The following is a 19,301-nucleotide window of genomic DNA, read 5'->3' on the forward strand; positions in this document are numbered from 1 at the left end:
GCTGAGATCTGACCATAACAGGAAGAATTTTCCGGACTGTCCATAATAACAGCCACTTCCTGGAAACCAATCTCACCCTATGTAAATTGTCACCACAAAGTTTATTGATGGATCACTGGAAGCTGAGAGACCTCATGGAGATGCAGGTAATCAAAATGCCATTATCAGTGTACCAGTGCCAGGTTTTGTGACTATTATTGGCATGAAAATAACTGGCAGGTTTTTCTAAATGATCCTTAATTATCTCCTACTACCATCAAAATTGATATGTGGTGGCTTCCAATTATTATTCTTCATCTCATTTCCTGTTCATCTGCCATATGTTTTCTGAAAGTCTAATACAAAGTTCCATGCTCTTCAGTGAGCTTCTCATAAATCATTATATTGTCTCAATTCACTGTCAGTATGTGGCAGGGGGAAAGGTTGGTGCTGCTGGCTTTCTTGTATTCTTGTATTTATGTTCCTTTTTCTTCTCTCCATCTCACTTTGTAAAAATGAACATTCATACAAATGTGTGGTGTTTAAAACACAACATCTAGGCTAAACTGGCACTTACCAGCTTTCTCAGCCTCAAAAGTGCAACCATTACTGGGTATCTCTCCCTCCAGGTAATTATACCATTTTCCACATCTGCATTTCAAAGTAATGCTCACCTTGTTAAATCTAATCGGTGTACAGATGTCACCGGTAAGACTTGATTATAATGTTGGTCTGCCCTCCCATATCACTGGCCCAGCTCCATTTATTTTGCAGTATCATGGAAAACAAGGAGGGATGTGGCCTTTATATGTTGCGCATGGACATTGCAATAACTTAAGAAGCAACAGAGCATGTCACAATGTCTGTGGACTGCTGAGCAAGCAGGGTGTAACCAGAAGGGGGGGTGGGGGGGTGGGTGGGTAGAAGTCCTTACTACATATAGGGATTTTGGACATGCATGTTCTGACCAGATATGAAGTTGTCAGGTGTGGACCATTTAGGTGCTATATTGAAAAAGAAACAAAATTCAACCTTTTGCTATCTAGGTTGGAGTACATGAACCTACATCAACAAACCCAGGACCAAAGTAAGAGCGTGTGGACAGAGTTCCTCAACTAATCATGATAGCAGTGATAAGGCTAGAGGCAGTAAAATGGCTTCTTCTACCTCCTGCTCCAAAACATGCAGAAAGACCAAGGCAAAGGCTCTTTATGGCATTTCTGCGGAACATACCTATATCTATATGCATATATGCACGTGCATACAGATATATATGTTTAAGATGATCATTGATGAACATTAACTTACTGAAGCTACTCCAGGGAAGGGCCATGAAAACGATGAAGGGATTGGACCATCTTTCATATGAGGAGAGACTGAGCTAGGACTGTTCAGCCTGGAGAAGATAAAGCTCAGGAAAATCTTACCAATGTGTAAATATCTTACAGGTGGAAATTAAGCAGATAGACAGACTCTTCTCAGTGACAGAAAAAAAAAAAAAAAAAAGAGTGGTCGAGCAATTTCAAGAGTGGTCAAGCACTGAAACTGGTTTCCCAGAGACCTTGTGGTGTCTCCATCCTTCAAAACCCAGCATGACACAGTCCTAGGCAACCCACTGCAAGTGACCCTGCATGAGCAGAGGGATTGAGCTAGATGACCTCTAGAATGTCCCTTCCAACTCAAAAAAAATAATAATAAAAAAAAAATAAAAAAGGTAAAAAAGAAAAAAAAGAAAAAAAAAAAGAAGAAAGAAACAGTTCTTCAAGTAAAATTAAATATGTAAAAAAGTACATTTTTTCAATTAAAAACCTGTTTTCCTGGAAAGTGCTCAGCCTGTCCTGTTTATCAGCACATTATATGAAATGGCCGCTAGAGGGAGACATATTATGAACACCCCACAATAAATGCTGTATTTATGTATGAAGTTGACAAATTTAATTATACATAGCTAGCTAATAATTTAAACATGAAGTGTCTCATGTCACTGCCTTTTTTATTATTATTTTTCTTTATCATATCTTTTCAAAGTTTGCCAATACCCTTAGCGTTTTATAGAGACAAATAATGACCCTCAGAGCAATGTAATTATTCCAGGGTGTTCTAGGAAGAATGCTTAATACTTTATTATTATCACGGGTAACACCTTTTTAAAACAAACAAACAAACAAACAAACAAACAAAATGATCTCACAGAGCTGATTAAGACAAAATGAAAATAATGGAACTGAGAAAAAAAATATTTTATATTTTTAACTAAGAATCTTAAGAATAAAATAGTAATTCAAATGGATAAATAATGTCTGCCCCCCCCCCCCAAAAGAGAGGGGAAAAAAATAAAATAAAAAAAAATAACAAACAAAACCCAGAAAGGTAGTAATTAAAGTTCACCTGAAATGCAATCTAGGTTTCCCTCATGCTAATATACATAAGTAATGCAATCTAGGTTTCCCTCATGCTAATATACATAAGTAAAACTGCAACAAAACTAAAATTGGAAAGGTCTCCTATCAAATATATTTTTATACACACTGAAGTATATACAGACATGACCTATGAACATAAATTTAAAAATAGCCCGCTAGAAATCAGTGAAAGTTTCAATTATGCTGGTAGTATGCTGGTTTGATCAAAGACTAATAGAGGTACTTAACAAATAATACAGCTCCTGATATCAGTGATGCACTCTGATGTGCAATACAAATCTGCAAAAGTCTACCTTTTGATTATAAGAAAGAAAATTGGGGTAATACAGAATATTCTCTCGTTAGCTGGTCTTATTCCAGAGTGAATTATTCCAGCACTATGTGATTAAAATAAATAAATAAACAGCCTCAAACCGACTCAAATTCCTTTGCCACAAAATCTGTATGTGATACTAACCTCATTCTTCATGGTCATGAGCATTAAGAGCTCTGTGGTTTGGGCAGAGTATTAAATGCAACCACAGCCGTAATGCTAACCACATACATTGGTTTGTTGCTGTGTTTGAGTCTCAGCTCCATTTGCTCTTGTACATTTTGAAGGCAGGCAGTTTAAACGAGACATACAGATCCTTTTTCCTTTCTATCTGCTATTACCCACCCTACTTGTGAGGGGCAGGAGTTGCTACAGACATACAGTAAAGTACAATTTGAAAGACAGTGCAACAAAGATATGCTACCACTTTATGTCTTTGGCGACGTATTTTTATTTGCACCTTAAGGGGACTGAATTTTCTGAACAATTGTTCCAAAACACGATGGAGTGAAATGTTCTTTCTTATGGTCTGATGATAATCTGTTGTGCCGTCATTGTACAAAAGAGCCTTTTTATTGCCCAGGGAAGAAAGCAGCAGCTGAGCATGAATGAGCTGTTTGTGTGTGAATCCAAACGGCTGATCGTCAGGTGGTTGTAATCAGCTCGCGGCTGGCAGCTGCTGGGTGATGTCACACATAGCCTTGGTTGACATCATGCAGACAAGCGAGGAGCAATACTGTTGCCAGGCAGCCCATTGCTACCCGAAGTCTTGTTCAGTCGAGAGGAACATAATTGCTCTTTCCTCCAGACAGGCTATACTTAAAAAATACTGTCTCTACTGACTGAGCAGCAGGTCTGGCTAAAGGCTGAAGAGGAAAAATAGCCTCCCACCTGGATTCTTTTTTTTTCACAAATGTTGCTAAATAGCAAAGAGGCGGATAGTTTTGAGTGCCTGCAAAGCTTCTCTTCTAAATTACTCCTACAGTTCTTTTAGGTCTCTGGAATCCCCTAAGGCCAAATCCTTGAACCAGCTCATGCATACAGAGACTGTTGGATTTGCCAGTCAGATCTCAGTCTCTCTTGTTTGCTCTTGCTCTGCCACTCAAAGCTTGAAAACAGTTGAGCCACCTAAGACTGACCTGCTCTGGACAACTCTATTCTTTCCTTCCTGTGAACCTCGTGGTCTATAGGGATGCTTTGGTGGCCACTCCCATTCAGCTCATGATAGTTAAACACAGTGCTTTGCTAACAGAAAGCTTTAATTTATGAACAGGGCTCTGCAGGAGATCAGGCCTGCATGGAGTACCTTGCCTTTACTGCCATGAGCAAAAGAAGTCTGATCTTCCCAGGATTTTCACTGACCCCTCACAACTGCTCACAGCAGGAAGAAGCAGACATCCAGCTGCTTTTGGTCAAAGAACATTTATTGAAAGGAAGAGAGAAAATAGTTATTTAACAGTATGAGATATATACATGGAACAGCAAAATCTGTTTTGCAGGATGGCTCCTTTAGTCCTTGAAACACCTCTAAACAGGGTGGTAGCCTTACACTGCTTTAAAAAAGACACTCATACTGTGTTAGAAACAGCATCTTCATAGCAAAAGTAGGAAAAGATGTTGGGCACTGACATTCAAGTGGATTTGCTCTGCTGGAAGGATTGGAATAGCATAATTCTGTTTTCTCCAGAAAACTGTAAGTATATATATATATAGCTCCCCATCTTCTCTTTGATAAATTCAACAGATATATGTCTGAAGATATCTGGGAAGGAAAGACTTCTAGTTACTGTTTGAGTTTGGATTTGTCAGTTAATGGGATGTTTAGGAATCTACAGAGGGTTCATATAAACTAAACACAGGAAGGCATCAGTTCCAGATTAAGACCTTACATTCTGGTGTAAATACATGCTACATGTTCCCATTATAGCTGGAGAAGATATCTGATTCGAATCTGCTGTTGATGCCCAGGCACTGGTGTCTACTTAAACTTCTTCATAGCATCCAATTTGTCTTTGTTGGGTAATTAGATACACATATTCTCTTCTCAAATACAAGCTAGAGGCAAGCAGGATACAGTGAAGTAGTGAGGTGACACCTAGAATCCAGTTCTGGCCTCCCAGAGAGACATGGACATACCAGAAAGAGTCCAACAGAGGCCACAAGATCATCAGGGGACTGGAGCACCTCTACTATGAGGAGAGGGTGAGAAAGTTGGGACTGTTCAGCTTGGAGAAGAGGAAGCTCTGGAAGATCTTATCAATGTCTATAACGGTGCAAAAAAGGACAGAACCAGGCTCTTTTCAGTGGTGCCCAGTGATAGAACAAGAGAAAATGGGCACAAACTAGAACACAAGTGGTTCCACTTGAATGAACATCAGGAAGAACTTCTTTGCTGTGCAGGTGAGGGAGCATCAGCCTGGGTGCCCAAAGAATTCATAGAGTCTCCCTCTCCAGAGACCTTCAAAAGCCATCTATACAGGGACCTGGGCAAACTGTTCTAGATATCAACATTTGAGCAGGGGGGGTAGAGTAGGTGATCTCCAGAGGTCTCTTCTAGCCTTAGCCATTCTGTGATTCTGTCATTCTGTAAAATGGCACTAGACAACTGTGTTTGGACAGCAGACTCCAATGTGTTCAGCATAACTCAAAGCTATCAATGGCCACTAAGAATAGGTGATCTCACAAGAAAATAATAGCTTAAAACATTGTGATCTCCAGATTTCACTTCAGCAGAAGGTGTTAACTCCCATGATATAAGGTAATCCAGAGACGTCTAAAAATAAAACAAAACAAAACAAAAAAATGACCAGACCAGACCAAACCAAACCAAGCCAAGCCAAGCCACGCCACAAACCAAGCAAGCAAGTAAGCAAACAAAGAAGCAACAGAGAAAAGCTGGGATCTTTCTTTCCACAGCTCACAATTCCTAATGAGGAGCATCCTAGCCATGGCTAAGTATGCTCTGAACATGATATTATGTTAATATATTAATAACATGTAAATGTTTTCAGAGTAAACTACAGTCATGTAAATTTTTTTGGCTCTGAGCTTATTTTATTCTGACAGAGCAGTGTATTTGATCTGGGCACAAAGCAAATTAACATTTTCAGAACTCATTAGTATGTGTAAACATCAGGCAAAGGTGACAAATCAGTTTGGCATACTTCCATTATTCTAGGCTGAAAAGTCAGTCATTTGGGTGATTTGGTACTTATGAACCAAAGCACACTAGTCTGTGAGAGTTCTACGAGTAACTAAAAAGGAATTTAGGTCATACCCTTGGACACAGTGGTTAATGCAGTGACAAAACACAGAATTAAGTTTACACTAAGACTCTGTTTATAGATACATGGAATTATCAACTGGGACAGACTCAGTAGCACTAGGTTGTTTAATTGTCCCTAAGTGTGACACTCACTGTAGAATAATTCCCTTTGGTATAACAGGTCTCTGGTGTTTTATTTTAATTGTTCACTGTTAATTTCAGAGATGTAGTAATTAATATGGTCTATTAAATATAGTCAACTACTTAAGTCTAACCATTAAAAAAAAAAAAAAAAAAAAGGAAAAAGAAACTTTAGTCAAGTGAATCATTAGCCAGTACTTATGACTAATCCACCATTTACTAAATTTTATGGACTCTACTCACAAATACTTGGTGTATGTGGTTTATGCAGACAAATCTTGATTTCTTCAGAATTCTAGGACAATGCATTAATTCATACACAATGAAAAAAAAAAAAAAACAAAAAAAAAACTATCACATTATTTGATAACAATTGAGTACCTTTAAAGATTTTGGAGAATGAAATCAAACAACACAATTTACATTGGCAAAAGTATTTGTTTTCCTTTGTAGGAAAGAATAGGTAAGGGAGGGTTAGGGGAAATAATACATAAACTGCCAAAAATTTCTATGAGCCAATCACAAACATATGCGATTTGGAGAAGTGGTATGTTTCATCTTATTTTATTATATGTTCAGTAAGTTTTTCAGTCAGCTTGAGGAAAAAAAAAAAAAAAAAAAAAAAAAAAGGAATAGAAAATCTTTGAATCTGGGCCAGCCAAATAGCTCACATGCACTGCTCAGGAGAGCACAGGGAGACAGTCCCTGAGCTACCACTGACTTCAAATGGCTCATGTGAAAGAAGCAACATGATATATCTTGTAAAAATACACAGCCCTTCCTGACAGCAGTTAAGATATGCTGAGGTGTTACCCAGCCCAAGTATTCCTGGACACAGAATCACAGAATCACAGAATAGTCTAGATTGGAAGAGATCACCGAGTCCAACCTCTGACCTAATGCTAACAAGTCCTCCACTAAACCATATCCCTAAGCTCTACATGTAAACGTCTTTTAAAGACCTCCAGGGATGGTGAGTCAACCACTTCCCTGGGCAGCCTATTCCAGTGACTAACAACCCGTTCAGTAAAGAAGTTCTTCCTAATATCCAACCTAAACCTCCCCTGGCGCAACTTTAGCCCATTTCCCCTCGTCCTGTCACCAGGCACGTGGGAGAATAGACCAACCCCCACCTCGCTACAGCCTCCCTTCAGGTACCCATAGAGTGCAATAAGGTCACCCCTGAGCCTCCTCTTCTCCAGGCTAAACAGTCCCAGCTCCCTCAGCCGCTCCTCATAAGACTCTCAGAGGTCTTCTTCTGTGGCTATGCTTCTCTAAAACTAACCTGCCTTCCCACACAGATTCCCACACATCATCATCTGTCACAAGATATCAATATGCCTAGAGTCACTGTATCTTATAATGTTGGTGTTCTTATCTGTTTCATTTCCTTCATCTTCCCTGTGTAGTCACTTGTGTAACAAGATATGTAATTCATATTTCAAATATAGGAGATATGTTATTAATTGTAGCAAGACTTTAGGCAAATTTTTAAGAATGAGGACCAGAACTTTTTTTTTTTTTTTTTTTTTTTTTCTTTCTTTCTTTCTTTCTTTAACTCTCTTTTTGTTTGCATCCTGTTTTCAGAGAATTGCAAGCTGTTCTGGGCATATGTCTTCTTCCAACAAGATGGCATGTTGGCGTGTCCCACAGGGGGACGTGCTTGTGTAAGCATGTCTTCCAACAGCTATGTGACTACTAAAAATAAGAGAAGTAAGAAAGGAATCATATCTCTATCTCACACCCTCCTATTTTAGCTCTTCCTTACTTTTACAAGTTAATAGTTATGTTTTTAAAGGTAAGAATTTTAGACACCACTATTTTTTCTTCCAATTTCATATTTTTTTCTTTTTATTTCTAAGAGTGAATGACTGGAATTTTGACTAGAACCACAAGGTGTCCACAGCTCTTCTATGAATTTCTGAAATAATGTTTTCACAGGAGGGTGTAGAATACATCCTCCGTACCATAGGCCTTTGTGAAATACTTTCTCATAATTGACTGTATATAGTTTATTATAGGCCAATGACATCAACTGAAGGTCAGGGTATTTACTACTTATTAGCTGCAGACATTTCATTTCATTAATAGGCCTGCACACTCCTCAAATATTCTTTTCCATGTTGTTATGTAGTTCAATAAACAATGAGAATCACTTTTGTCTGTTCCTGAAACATGGAATATTGATTCAGATATTTTTTATTTTCATTTAAAGGGTTTATGATCAATCCTTTTTAATAGTTTGTGATTTACCAACTAAAGAATTGAAGTTGAAAATCTTTGCTGACCTATACAACATAAAATACTGGAACTTTGCAAACTGTGAAGCAGTAAGGAGTTGGGTTTTGATTTAACAAGGAAGTGATGGGTTTTTATAGAGACTTATAGAATCATTTAGGTGGGAAAAGACCCTTGAGATCATGAAGTCCAACCATTAACCAAGTCCACCACTAAAACCATTTGCCCTAGTGTCACATCCACTTGTCTCTTAAATACCCACAGGGATGGGGACTCCACCACTTCCTTGGCACCCTGTTCCAATGCCTAGCTACTCTTTCTGTGAATAAATTTTTCCTGATATCCAATCTAAACCTCCCCTGGTGCAGCTTGAGGCTATTTCCTTGTGTCCTATCATTTTTCACCTGAGAAAAGAGACCAAGACCCACCTGGCTACAACCGTCTTCCAAGTAATTGTATACACTGAAGAAGTCTTTCCTCAGCCTTCTTGTCCTGAGACTAAAATGCCCCAAGTCCCCAACCACTAAGTCTTGTTCTCTAGTCCTTTTACCAGCTTCATTGCTATTCTCCAAATACATTCCAGTAACTCAGTATCTTTCATGTAGAGAGGGGCCTAAAATCAAGCACAATAATCAAGGTGTGGTCTCATCAATGCCATGTAAAAGGGGATAATCACTTCCATAGTCCTGCTGAACACACTATTTCTGATACAGGCCATTATGTCATTAGCCTTCTTGGCTACTTGGGCTCATTGCTGGCTTGTATTCATGGCTTATATGTTAGTGAATGTCTGGATTGTATTTTAGTACATTCAGTGGCATTAAGACAAATCTGATCTCTAAAATATCTTGTCTAACCTGTAGTATTTTGAACAAATTCATTAGTTCTTCTAATTGTAACATGGAGTGACTAATAAATAAATAAATAATAAAGTTTAATGAAGCCAGAGAGCTATAGTCTAAAAAATATGCTAGATTTTATTGCTCAAGTCAGCAGCAGCAGAATAGTAAAAGATTTATTCTGAAATGTATGTATGTTGGAGGTTAACTCCAAATTATGGTAGGTTTGAGCTGAATGCTGTTGGCAAAACTGATCCAAGGACAGTATTGATGTGACTGGAGCTGTCATATAGTAGTTCTTCACTCAAGCACTCCCGTTTTACTGGTAGTCTTTTATAGCAGTTCATAAAAGCTGACGATAATGGGGTTACAAGAATCCAAGCAAGATTAGTAAGAGGAGTGAAATCTTATGGCAGTAATTCAAACTGCGCTGAACTATTTTGCTCCGGGACAGATCTACATGTGAAACCAAATAAAAATTACTACTGAGCAATTTTATTCTGTTTTAGAGAGTCACTAAATCCAGTCCCTTCATGAACTTTTTTGATGAATATATATATATCAGAATTAAAAGGAGAGTTTCTCTTGTTGTGAAATGTGTTTCTGAATTTCATTTGGTTTACAGTGTTTTTGAGAGCAAGAGGTTTTCAATTGGGTGATATACATTGCCTACTCATACAATCTAGTTTTTCAAAAAATTTTGCAAGAGAGTGGATAGAGTTGTACAGAACATTTGCCAGAATATACCAACATTTCCTAGCACTGTTGAAGGATTTGGAGATTGATTTCCCGCTCTTCAGAATCGTTTAACTAACAGGAAAACTCGTGCTAAAAATTCAAAATCACTTATTTAATTAAGAGTGTTGTTTTGGTGTTGTTGCTGTTTTTTTTTTTTTTTTTCTTTTTTTCTTTTTTTTTTTTTCTTTTTAATAAATCTTTTGCTGTATTTTTTGTTACCTGAACAACAGGGAAAGATGTATTGGGCTCATGTAACAAGGGTCTGGTAGCAGGGGACCTGCAAAGATGGTATCTGTGAAAAGAACCCAGAAGCTCCCCGATATTAAATAAGGGCCACTTCTAGACTGGTAGAAAAGAGACCCGCCCCTGTCAAATGCTTAGCAAATGAGCAATGCTGGTTGTACCTCTAAGAGAGCAGATTTGAGAAAGGGAAAAAAATCTGTGCAACACCAGCTGGGAGGGCAAGGAGAGGGAAGCAGCCCTGCAGCCCCCAAGGTGAGTGCAACAGGAGGGCAGGAGGTGCTCCAGGCAGGCAGCAGCAGTTCCCCTGAGGCCTGTGGAGAGGCCCCTGGTGGAGCAGGCTGTGCCCCTGCCGCCTGTGGGTCCCACATGGAGCAGATCTCCATGCTGCAGCCCGTGGATGAGCCCCCGGTGGAGCAGGTGGATGTGGCCTGGAGGAGGCTGCGGCCCACGGAGAGCCCCCGCAGGAGCAGGCCCCAGGCCGGAGCTGCAGCCTGTGGAGAGGAGCCCACGCAGGAGCAGGGGGTCTGGGGGGAGCTGCCACCCGTGGGGGACCCATGCTGGAGCAGTTTGCTCCTGGGGGATGGACCCCGTAGGACGGAGCTGTGTGGGAGCAGTTCCTGAAGAGCTGCTGCCTGTGGGCAGCCCCTGCAGGCTCAGTTTGTGAAGGACGGCATCCTGTGGGAGGAACCCCATGGGAAGCAGTGGCAGAGAGGGACAATGAAGGACCACAGGGACAAAGTGTCAGGGACTGACCGCAGCCCCCGGTCTCTGTTCCTCTGTGCCACTCCGGGGAGGAGGTAAAAGAGGGTGGATGGGGGAGGGTGTTCTTAGTTCTCACTGCTTTAGATTGTTACTAGTAATAGGCAATAAAATACGTTAATCTCCCTGTGCTGACTCTGGTTTGCCTTTGACAGTAATTCTCTACTGCTCTTCTCTACTGTCATTACCTCAACACATCAGCTTTTTTTTTTTTTTCATCATACTTTATCCTCCTGTTATTTTGAAGAGGGGGAGTGAGAGCAGGTTGTGGCGGACCGTATCTAGTCATCAGTGTAAAACCACCACAAAAGAACAGGGTGATCATATATTACTTTTATTTTCCTTAAAAAAAATTGAAAGGGGGAAGGGTAAATAGAATATCATAGCAGAAGGAAACAAAATGTTACTGCTGTAGGTGGGATACATATTTATTTTTTTTTTCTCTGATAATATTTAGGAGTTAATGAAACTTATATGTACACAAATAAAACTCCCAATGAGTCAGAAGGGATACTAGGAGCTTTCATTCTCTTATCCCCAGAACCTTGTCTCTGTAATAGTCATGAGGCTGCCTAAAGAGACAGAAAGCAAAGCAGAGCAGAGAGCATCCAAGAAAGCAACAGAGATAATGGAAAAAACAATGTAGCCTGGCTTGCGCAGTGAACCCTGAGCAATTCCAAGTTGTATTTTAAACTGAATGCAAAACCAGCAGAACTTTTTGAGATCAAAGGCTGCAAATTCATGGTTATGAAAAATGCAGATGTGTTACTATGGTTGTAGTTAAAGCTTCTTAAAATCTAATTTCTTGCATGTGTTCCCCAACTCTTCCCTTGTTGGTCAAATTACAGGGCACAAGCAGGGCAAAAGAGACAATATTCAAATTACATCTAATCATGTAAAAAAAAAAAAAAAAAAAAAAAAAAAAGTCCTGTGTCTCTCCTAACCAATATCATTTTATTGCATCTGTTTAAAAGGAGAGATCTGGTAGAGGAAGTTGTTGAAGAGCTGATATATCAGCTCTAATATCAAATATATCTGATTTTTTTTCAAATCTATGAGAGGAGCAATACTGTGGCAAATGTCTGGTTCTTTAAAATGTTATGATTTTTTCTCAAGTAAAAGAAAGTAAAAATTATGACAATTTTAGGTGCAAAATTAATCATTTCTAGATAATATTATTTCACCTCTGATTCTAGAAGATTCTTTTCCAACAAGTTTATTTTGGTAAGTCTATCATGTTAAGTCACTATCCAGGGTATTTGAAATGTCATGGCAGTCTGGTGAAGTACCCACTGACTGGAAGAGGGGAAGCATAACCCCCATTTTTAAAAAAAGGGGAAAAAAAAGTCACAAGGAACCACAATCCAGTCAGTCTCACCCTTGTGCCCAGCAAGATCATGGAACAGATCCTCCTGTAAACTCTACTAATGTGCATGTCAAATAAGGAGGCTTCACTAAGGGCAGATTGTGACTGACAAATCTGGTGGTCTTCTATGCTGGGGCTACAGCACTGGTGGGTAGAGGAAGAGCAACTGACATCATCTACATGGACTTACACAATGCATTTGACATCGTTCTCCATGATATACTTGCTCTAAATTGGAAAGACATGGATTTGATGGATGGACCACTAGTTGGATAAGGAATTAGCTAGATGGTCACACTCAAAGAATTGTGGTCAATGGTTCAATATCCAGTTGGAGATCAGTAACAAGTGGCATTCTGTGGGAGTTAGTACTGGGACCTGAGTTTAACATCTTTGTCTGGACTGGGTTTGACATCTTTGTCGGCGACATGGACAGTGAGACCAAGTGCATCCTTATTCAATCTTGCCTATGACAACAAGCTGTGTGGTGCAGTCAATACACTGGAGGAAGAAATGTGATCTAGAAAGACCTAGAAAGACTTGAGAGGTGGCCCTGTGCAAAACTCATGAAGTTCAACAAGGCCAAGGTCTTGCATCTGGGCTGGGGCAATACCAAGCACCAATACAGGCTGGGCAGAGAATAGATTTAGAGTAGCCGTGAAGAGAAGGACCTGGGGGTGTTGGTTGACAAGAAGCTCAACAGGAGTCAGCAATGCACGCTTACAACCCAGAAAGCCAACCATACCTTAGGCTGCATCAAAAGAAGTGTGGCCAGCAAATCTAGGGAGGTGATTCTTCCTCTCTGCTCTGCTCTTGTGAGACCCCACCTGGAGTACTGCATTCAGATCTGGGGTCCCCAGCACAAGAAGGACATGGACATGTTAGAATGAGTCCAGAGGAGGGCCACAAAGATGATCAAAAGGCTGGAGCACCTCTCCTGAGAAGACAGGCTGAGAGAGTTGGTCTTGTTCAGCCTGGAGAAGAGAAGGTTCAGGGGAGACCTTACAGCAGCCTTCTGGTACTTAAAGGGGGCCTACAGGAAAGCTGGGGAGCGACTCTTTGTCAGGCAGTGAAGTGATAGGACAACGAGTAATTGTACCCCTAAAAAAGAGTAGATTGATATTAGATATTAGGAAGAAGTTCTTTACTCAGAAGGTTGTGAGGCCCTGGCACAGGTTGCCCAGAGAAGCTGTGGATGCCCCATCCCTGGAAACGTTCAAGGCCAGGCTGGATGGGGCTTCGGGCAAACTGTTCTAGTGGGTGGTTGGAATTAGATGATCTTTAAGGTCCTTCCCAACCCAACCCATTTTGTGATTTATATTTCTATAATTTAAATATACTTACACCAATTTTGTTTAGAAATCCATCCATGTTCAGTGATTAAAGTCAAGTAACATAAGTTTGGCATCCATATCTTTAAGGATACATCAGGGTTAGCAGGTTCATATCAACGACTATGTTTTGATTTATATTGAAAGGCACTCTGTGCATGCAGACTATATTCCTTTTGGATTAAACTAAATTAGAAGATCTACTTCAAGACAATTCTCAAACCACCAATGTGCACTCAATCCATTAATCAATATGAAGAGTAATTTAAAATAAATGCCTAGAAAACATAATTGTGTGGACTTCAAACTGTCTTCACAAACTTTCACTTTCCAGATCTCCCTCTGCTGCACCACACTGCTTTGTTAACAAAGACTCAGTCCTTGGATAAAAACTCACTATATGTAGAAGATTCTTATCTCATATCTTGAAAGTCATTTTGCCATTTTGTATTACGCTTTCTGATTTTATCAGTTCTGGGGATACCATCAGGATATGCCAAACTCTTTAAATAGCAAACAGTTAAGATCTTATCTTATTAGATCAATACATATAAAAGACCAGATACTACTTCAATTTAATTCAAAAAACAGTTTACTATTGATTTTCATACATATAATATGGGTCTTCACTATGAGAATATCGCTGATTTCTCATTCAAATGTTAATGATTAAAAATAGAGAAACTGAACTGAAGGAAACATAACAGAAAGTATAATGTTCTTTTTTTACCTGAAGAATCAATGCAGCAGGGTCAAATAACCAAAGAATCTAGATAATCTGAAAAAATAATATATATATATATTATTATATATTATATATATATATATGTATATATATATATATATACATATATATATATATATAAAATCTTTGTTAGAAAGTGACCATGAAATGAATGAAGTTGTTTCCTGGAAGAATAAAAGCAAAATAGTGGAGGTCTGTGTAAAAGCTTCCTTTAGGAAATAAGTGAACCTACAGTTCAGATTTCAGCACTTGCTTAACACTTTAAGACTTCAGTGGCTTAGGTAAGGGACAAGGAAAGCTTCCTTTGGTAAAGGCCAAATTCTTAATTAGGGCCTAGCTATCTTTAATTCTGTGAATAGTTCAGGCTTAGGCCAAAACCCATGACAGACAATACAAATGTATGTTTTTATTTATTTTCAGCAGAATCAGCATGTTTTGGACAAGGCGGATGGAATTTAATCTGCGGCATTTGTTATTCGGGGTGTTTCAGCCCTCTAAACACAGAAATACATTATTGAGGCAGCAGTATTACAAACTAGAATGTCTAAAGTACATTAACTATTGAAACATGTATTGCTAGTGAAATGCATACGTCATACATCAGAATGAAAATACTGTTCCTGGAATAAGTTGTGATATTTAATGAAATGGATCATTTTTTTAGAAGAAAAAGGAGGCTGAGGGGAAAATGAATCACATAATGAATCTCACATATTGCCTGCTGGACCAAATATATTACCTGTTTTGTTATCTGTAAACCACAGTACTTTAGAGTGGCCAAGCACACTGAAGTTTAAAATATTTGATGAACTACAGACATTAGGGCATATATGCTGAGGTCAGGAGTTTGCAAGACAGTTGCTTGCTATCATTCATTTATTCACAAGTTTGACCTCCTCTTGGAATTGCCTGCTCTCACCTGGTTTATGACTGGCAAAACTTCAGATACCTTCTTTTTTAAGAGTAAAGACAAGAGTTTTGAAGGGGTAGATACAGATATTAGTAATCAAAAGAGATGATTTCTGAAGGTTACTCTATTTGAAAACATTAAATAAGAAGGTCAGGTGATCATTGATGATAAGTGATCATTGCATATAACTAGGCCTGAAGCAGCTCGACTAGCTACAAACATTATTTTGTAGGCTGCCAAAGAAATAATTAAACCTATCATTTTATAGAAAGCAGGGAGGAAAATGATCAGCTCCTGTTCGGTGATTCCAATGTGCATGCGCTGTTAGGATTACATGAGGAGGTACAGCTCAGTTTGCAAGGGATAGATCTGATGTGGTAGCTAGGACATGTCCTTGGCTCTCTTGCTGTGCATACGGAACTAATCATTTAGAGGGGTTTCTCTTTGAACTAGTTTACTGGCAGCATTTAATGTGATCTTGAAGGGGAATCTATGTACATCTATCCAAGCCCTAGTACTTTATATTTTTTTCAGGGCAGAGATTTAAGCTCTTGATTTATACCTTTATTTGGCTGAGTACATGACAATTTGTTTGCATTGTGTTGAGTTATGCTATACACAGTTAGGGCTATGCTAGCAATTGTGGTGGTTTTACCGTGCTAGGCAGTTGAACACCACAACCGCTCTCTCACTCCCCCTCCTCAGATGAGGAGGGGAAGAAGTAAAGGAAAGAACAACTCACGGGTTGAGATAAGGATGATTTAATTAAAAAGGGGAAAAATATATATATATATATAATTAAGGAAATATTATTATTAATTAAACAATTCAACTAAAGGGAAAAAAGGGAAAGGGGAAAAGGGAGGGGGGAAAGGGAATAACTAAACAAAACAAGTAAAGGCTATGTGGAAGTGCAGAGGAAAGAAATTACTCTCTACTCCCACAAATGAGCGATGCTTGACCACGTCCTTGAAGCAGGGCCTCAACGCACGTAGCCGGTGTTCGGGAGGAGGACAGACGTTTTCGCAACGAGAGCCCACCCCTCCCCTCTTCTTCCTTTTTCCACCTTTTATTGCTGAGTGTGACATCATATGGTATGGAATATCCCTTTGGTTGGTTTAGGTCAGCTGCCCTGCTGATGTTTCTTTCTCACTTTTTGCCCACCCCCTAGGAGGGTCAGAGAGAGTCCTGATGCTGTGCCAGCACTTCTCAGCAGCAGACACAACACTGGTGTGATACCACTGCTGTTCTAGCTACAAGTGCAGAGCGCAGCACTGTATGGGCTGGTCAGGGAAAGTTAACATCCCAGCCAGACCCAGTACAGCAATGAATATTGTTAACTCATAATAGAACCTGATTGTTACTAATGGAGAATATTTTTTACAAAATTAAAATTAATTAGATACTGTTGTCTATGGCATATGTTTCCCCTAGACCATTAAAAAAATGTAAACTTCAGGTAATTTTCTATCAGACCTTAGAGATTTCGAAGAGGTTTCTTTGATTGATTTTTTTGTTGTTTGTTTGTTTTGTTTTGTTTTGTTTTGTTTTGCATACACTTTTGTAAAACCCTGTCAGAATCATTGCTACACAATTCTACAGACATTCATGTGGTGACCAGTATCCACCTGTCCAGAGATATACAGTTTCCCCTTCAGAGTATGAAAAAATAAATTGAAAAAATGGTCTTGCTACAAACAGAAAACTTTCATTAATGTGTCAGAAATCCAGCTTGCCTTACATTTAAAATAGTGTTAAACACAGGAAACCTTAAAAAGTAAACCAATATATAAAGAAGTGATATTTTGTAAAGAACATAATAAAATAATTTACAAATTGACAGGACATTTTACCACTCCACAGTGACAGATTTATTTAAAAAAAAAAAAAAAAAAAAAAAAAAAGCTGAAATAGAAATTAATCCAATGTAATCAGGAGAGCAAGAGGCAGCAGCTGAAGAAATGCCTCAGTGACTGACAGATGTGTGGTAGAGCTGCTTTGTGTCTCTGAGGCCACCTTCCAACATAAAAAATGTTCCTATACTAAGCATTTCATCAGGAGGAATAACAGATGGTCGCTTTCTTCCTCTGTCCAGAATACTGTAATTTTCTCCGTAAAAGGATGACTGAAGACATAGTACTATCTGTTTCTTGTAGGTTGCTTCAGAGACAGCTGTTGCTGTTTTCCTATGAGAGAAGAAGACAGGACTGCTTGTGCAATGTCCATCATCTTGGGTTACAAGGTCACAAAGATGGAGAGTCAGAATCATACATTTATGAGCAACCTTAGTTGCTCATATGACTGCTGCTCTCTTCCTGTCTGCAGGCTCTGATCTTACTCAGGGTAGATTTATCAAGTATCTTGCTTGCCAGCTCCTCTTCATCGATATATGACTTGTAGAGCCTCACACAGGTATTGATACATGATGCGCTATCCCAGATTATGATAGATTCAAGCAGAAGTGTCAGAACAGTTTTTCTTCTTTCCTCTGAGGACAGGAAGCTACCCATATATTTAGTATTAATCAGAGGTAACATCTGTCAGACAGTACGTATAGAAACTACCTCAAGTTCTTAATATATCATACAACATTTCAGATAGGGAGGAGAAATGCAACATTGAATGGATAACTTTGTCATGTCATGTATTCCCTAGCATCTAGCATCGTTCTTCCCATATTTTTTGCTGTTTAATCTGTGTATGCAGAGGTGGACTCATCAGCAAATATCTAGCATAGTGTTAGAGTCTCCTCTCCCACTATTATCCCAATGCTTATGCCTTGAAAGACTGTAGGATAAGAGTTATTCATACAGAGATAGAGCTGCTGAGGAAGTCTCTTTACTTTGGAGTGTTTTTGTTTTGTTTTGTTTTGTTTTGTTTTTAATATTTAGGAAAAGAAGGTATAGACTAGTTACAATGTTCAAGAAAACAAAGAATAATGAAATTGCTTAGAAAATACAAAGTTTCAGGTAGCTTGGAGTAGGAGCTGGTCTCCTAGCTATACTGAGATTCCTAGCTCAAATGCTGATGTTTGTGTACTACAGATCTAAAGTTAAATTTGATTAATCCCATTGTGGATCCTTAGTAACACAAGGTCTTTTAATTGGGGCCTGGCTTATAGAGAATTATCTGCTTGATTTCCTAAGTAAAAAGAATGTGAGGCAAATTTGGGTGAACAGGGAGAAAACTAAGGAGTAGTTAGCTAGTATTTTTCTAGTAATTTACAGAAGACTGAAGCTCACAGCAAGAACTTTTTAAAGAAGTTCTATGTTGGGGCACAGTAATCTTTAAATTAGAAATGGAGAATGGTGGATTAATTCCATTTTGAAAGGAACTGTGACCTCAACCACTTACTGGAAAGATGAGTTAGAGTCACTGGCCTACTAATTCAGATATCTATACTGTGTCTCTGTAAAGTTATGAGATTAATCTTGGCAAAAGAGTTGAAGGCATCGCAAGAATTTTGCTTCTCTTTCCCTCCTAGCCTTAGTACTCAGTATAGTAGGAGGTGGATTGCGGTCCCCACAAACTTTAGCTTTAGTCTTTAAAACTTAGCTTTAGTCTTCAAAGTTCAGGTTTGCCACAACAACATCCCCTTGACATGATATTTTGAAGAATACTAAAGTCTAACTTTTATCTAACTTTTATGTCTTTTCTAGGTTGGTATCAGGAGAAAAAAAAAAGATGTGGTGCTTTTACCCAGCTGGGGCAGCTAAACTCCACCACAACCACTCTTTCACTCTCTCTCTCCTCAAAGGAGAAAGGGAAAATATGATGGAAATGGCTCAATGGTTGGGATAAAGACAGGGAGATCACTCAGCAATAATCATCATGGGCAAAACAGACTCAGCATAGGGAGATTAGCATATTTTATTGCCCATCACTAATGGACTTGAACAGTGAGAAACTAAAAGCAAATTAAAAACACCTTCCCCATATTCAGCCTTCACTCCCCCTCCCCCTCCTCCCCCAGAGTGGCACAGAGGAACAGGGAACAGGGAACAGTTTTCA

At 39.0% G+C, this 19,301-nt stretch overlaps 1 long non-coding RNA gene across 1 annotated transcript; it reads left to right on the forward strand.

The window, feature by feature from the left end:
- The first annotated feature begins 11,207 nt into the window (after window positions 1-11,207).
- On the forward strand, window positions 11,208-18,998 carry LOC118163151. The gene is made up of 3 exons (XR_004748882.1): window positions 11,208-11,255; window positions 17,447-17,646; window positions 18,950-18,998. It is a non-coding gene; the product is annotated as an uncharacterized LOC118163151 (long non-coding RNA).
- The last annotated feature ends 303 nt before the right edge of the window (window positions 18,999-19,301 follow it).

This window comes from Oxyura jamaicensis, chromosome 2 (genome assembly GCF_011077185.1).
Source record: "Oxyura jamaicensis isolate SHBP4307 breed ruddy duck chromosome 2, BPBGC_Ojam_1.0, whole genome shotgun sequence".
Taxonomy (NCBI): Eukaryota; Metazoa; Chordata; class Aves; order Anseriformes; family Anatidae; genus Oxyura; species Oxyura jamaicensis.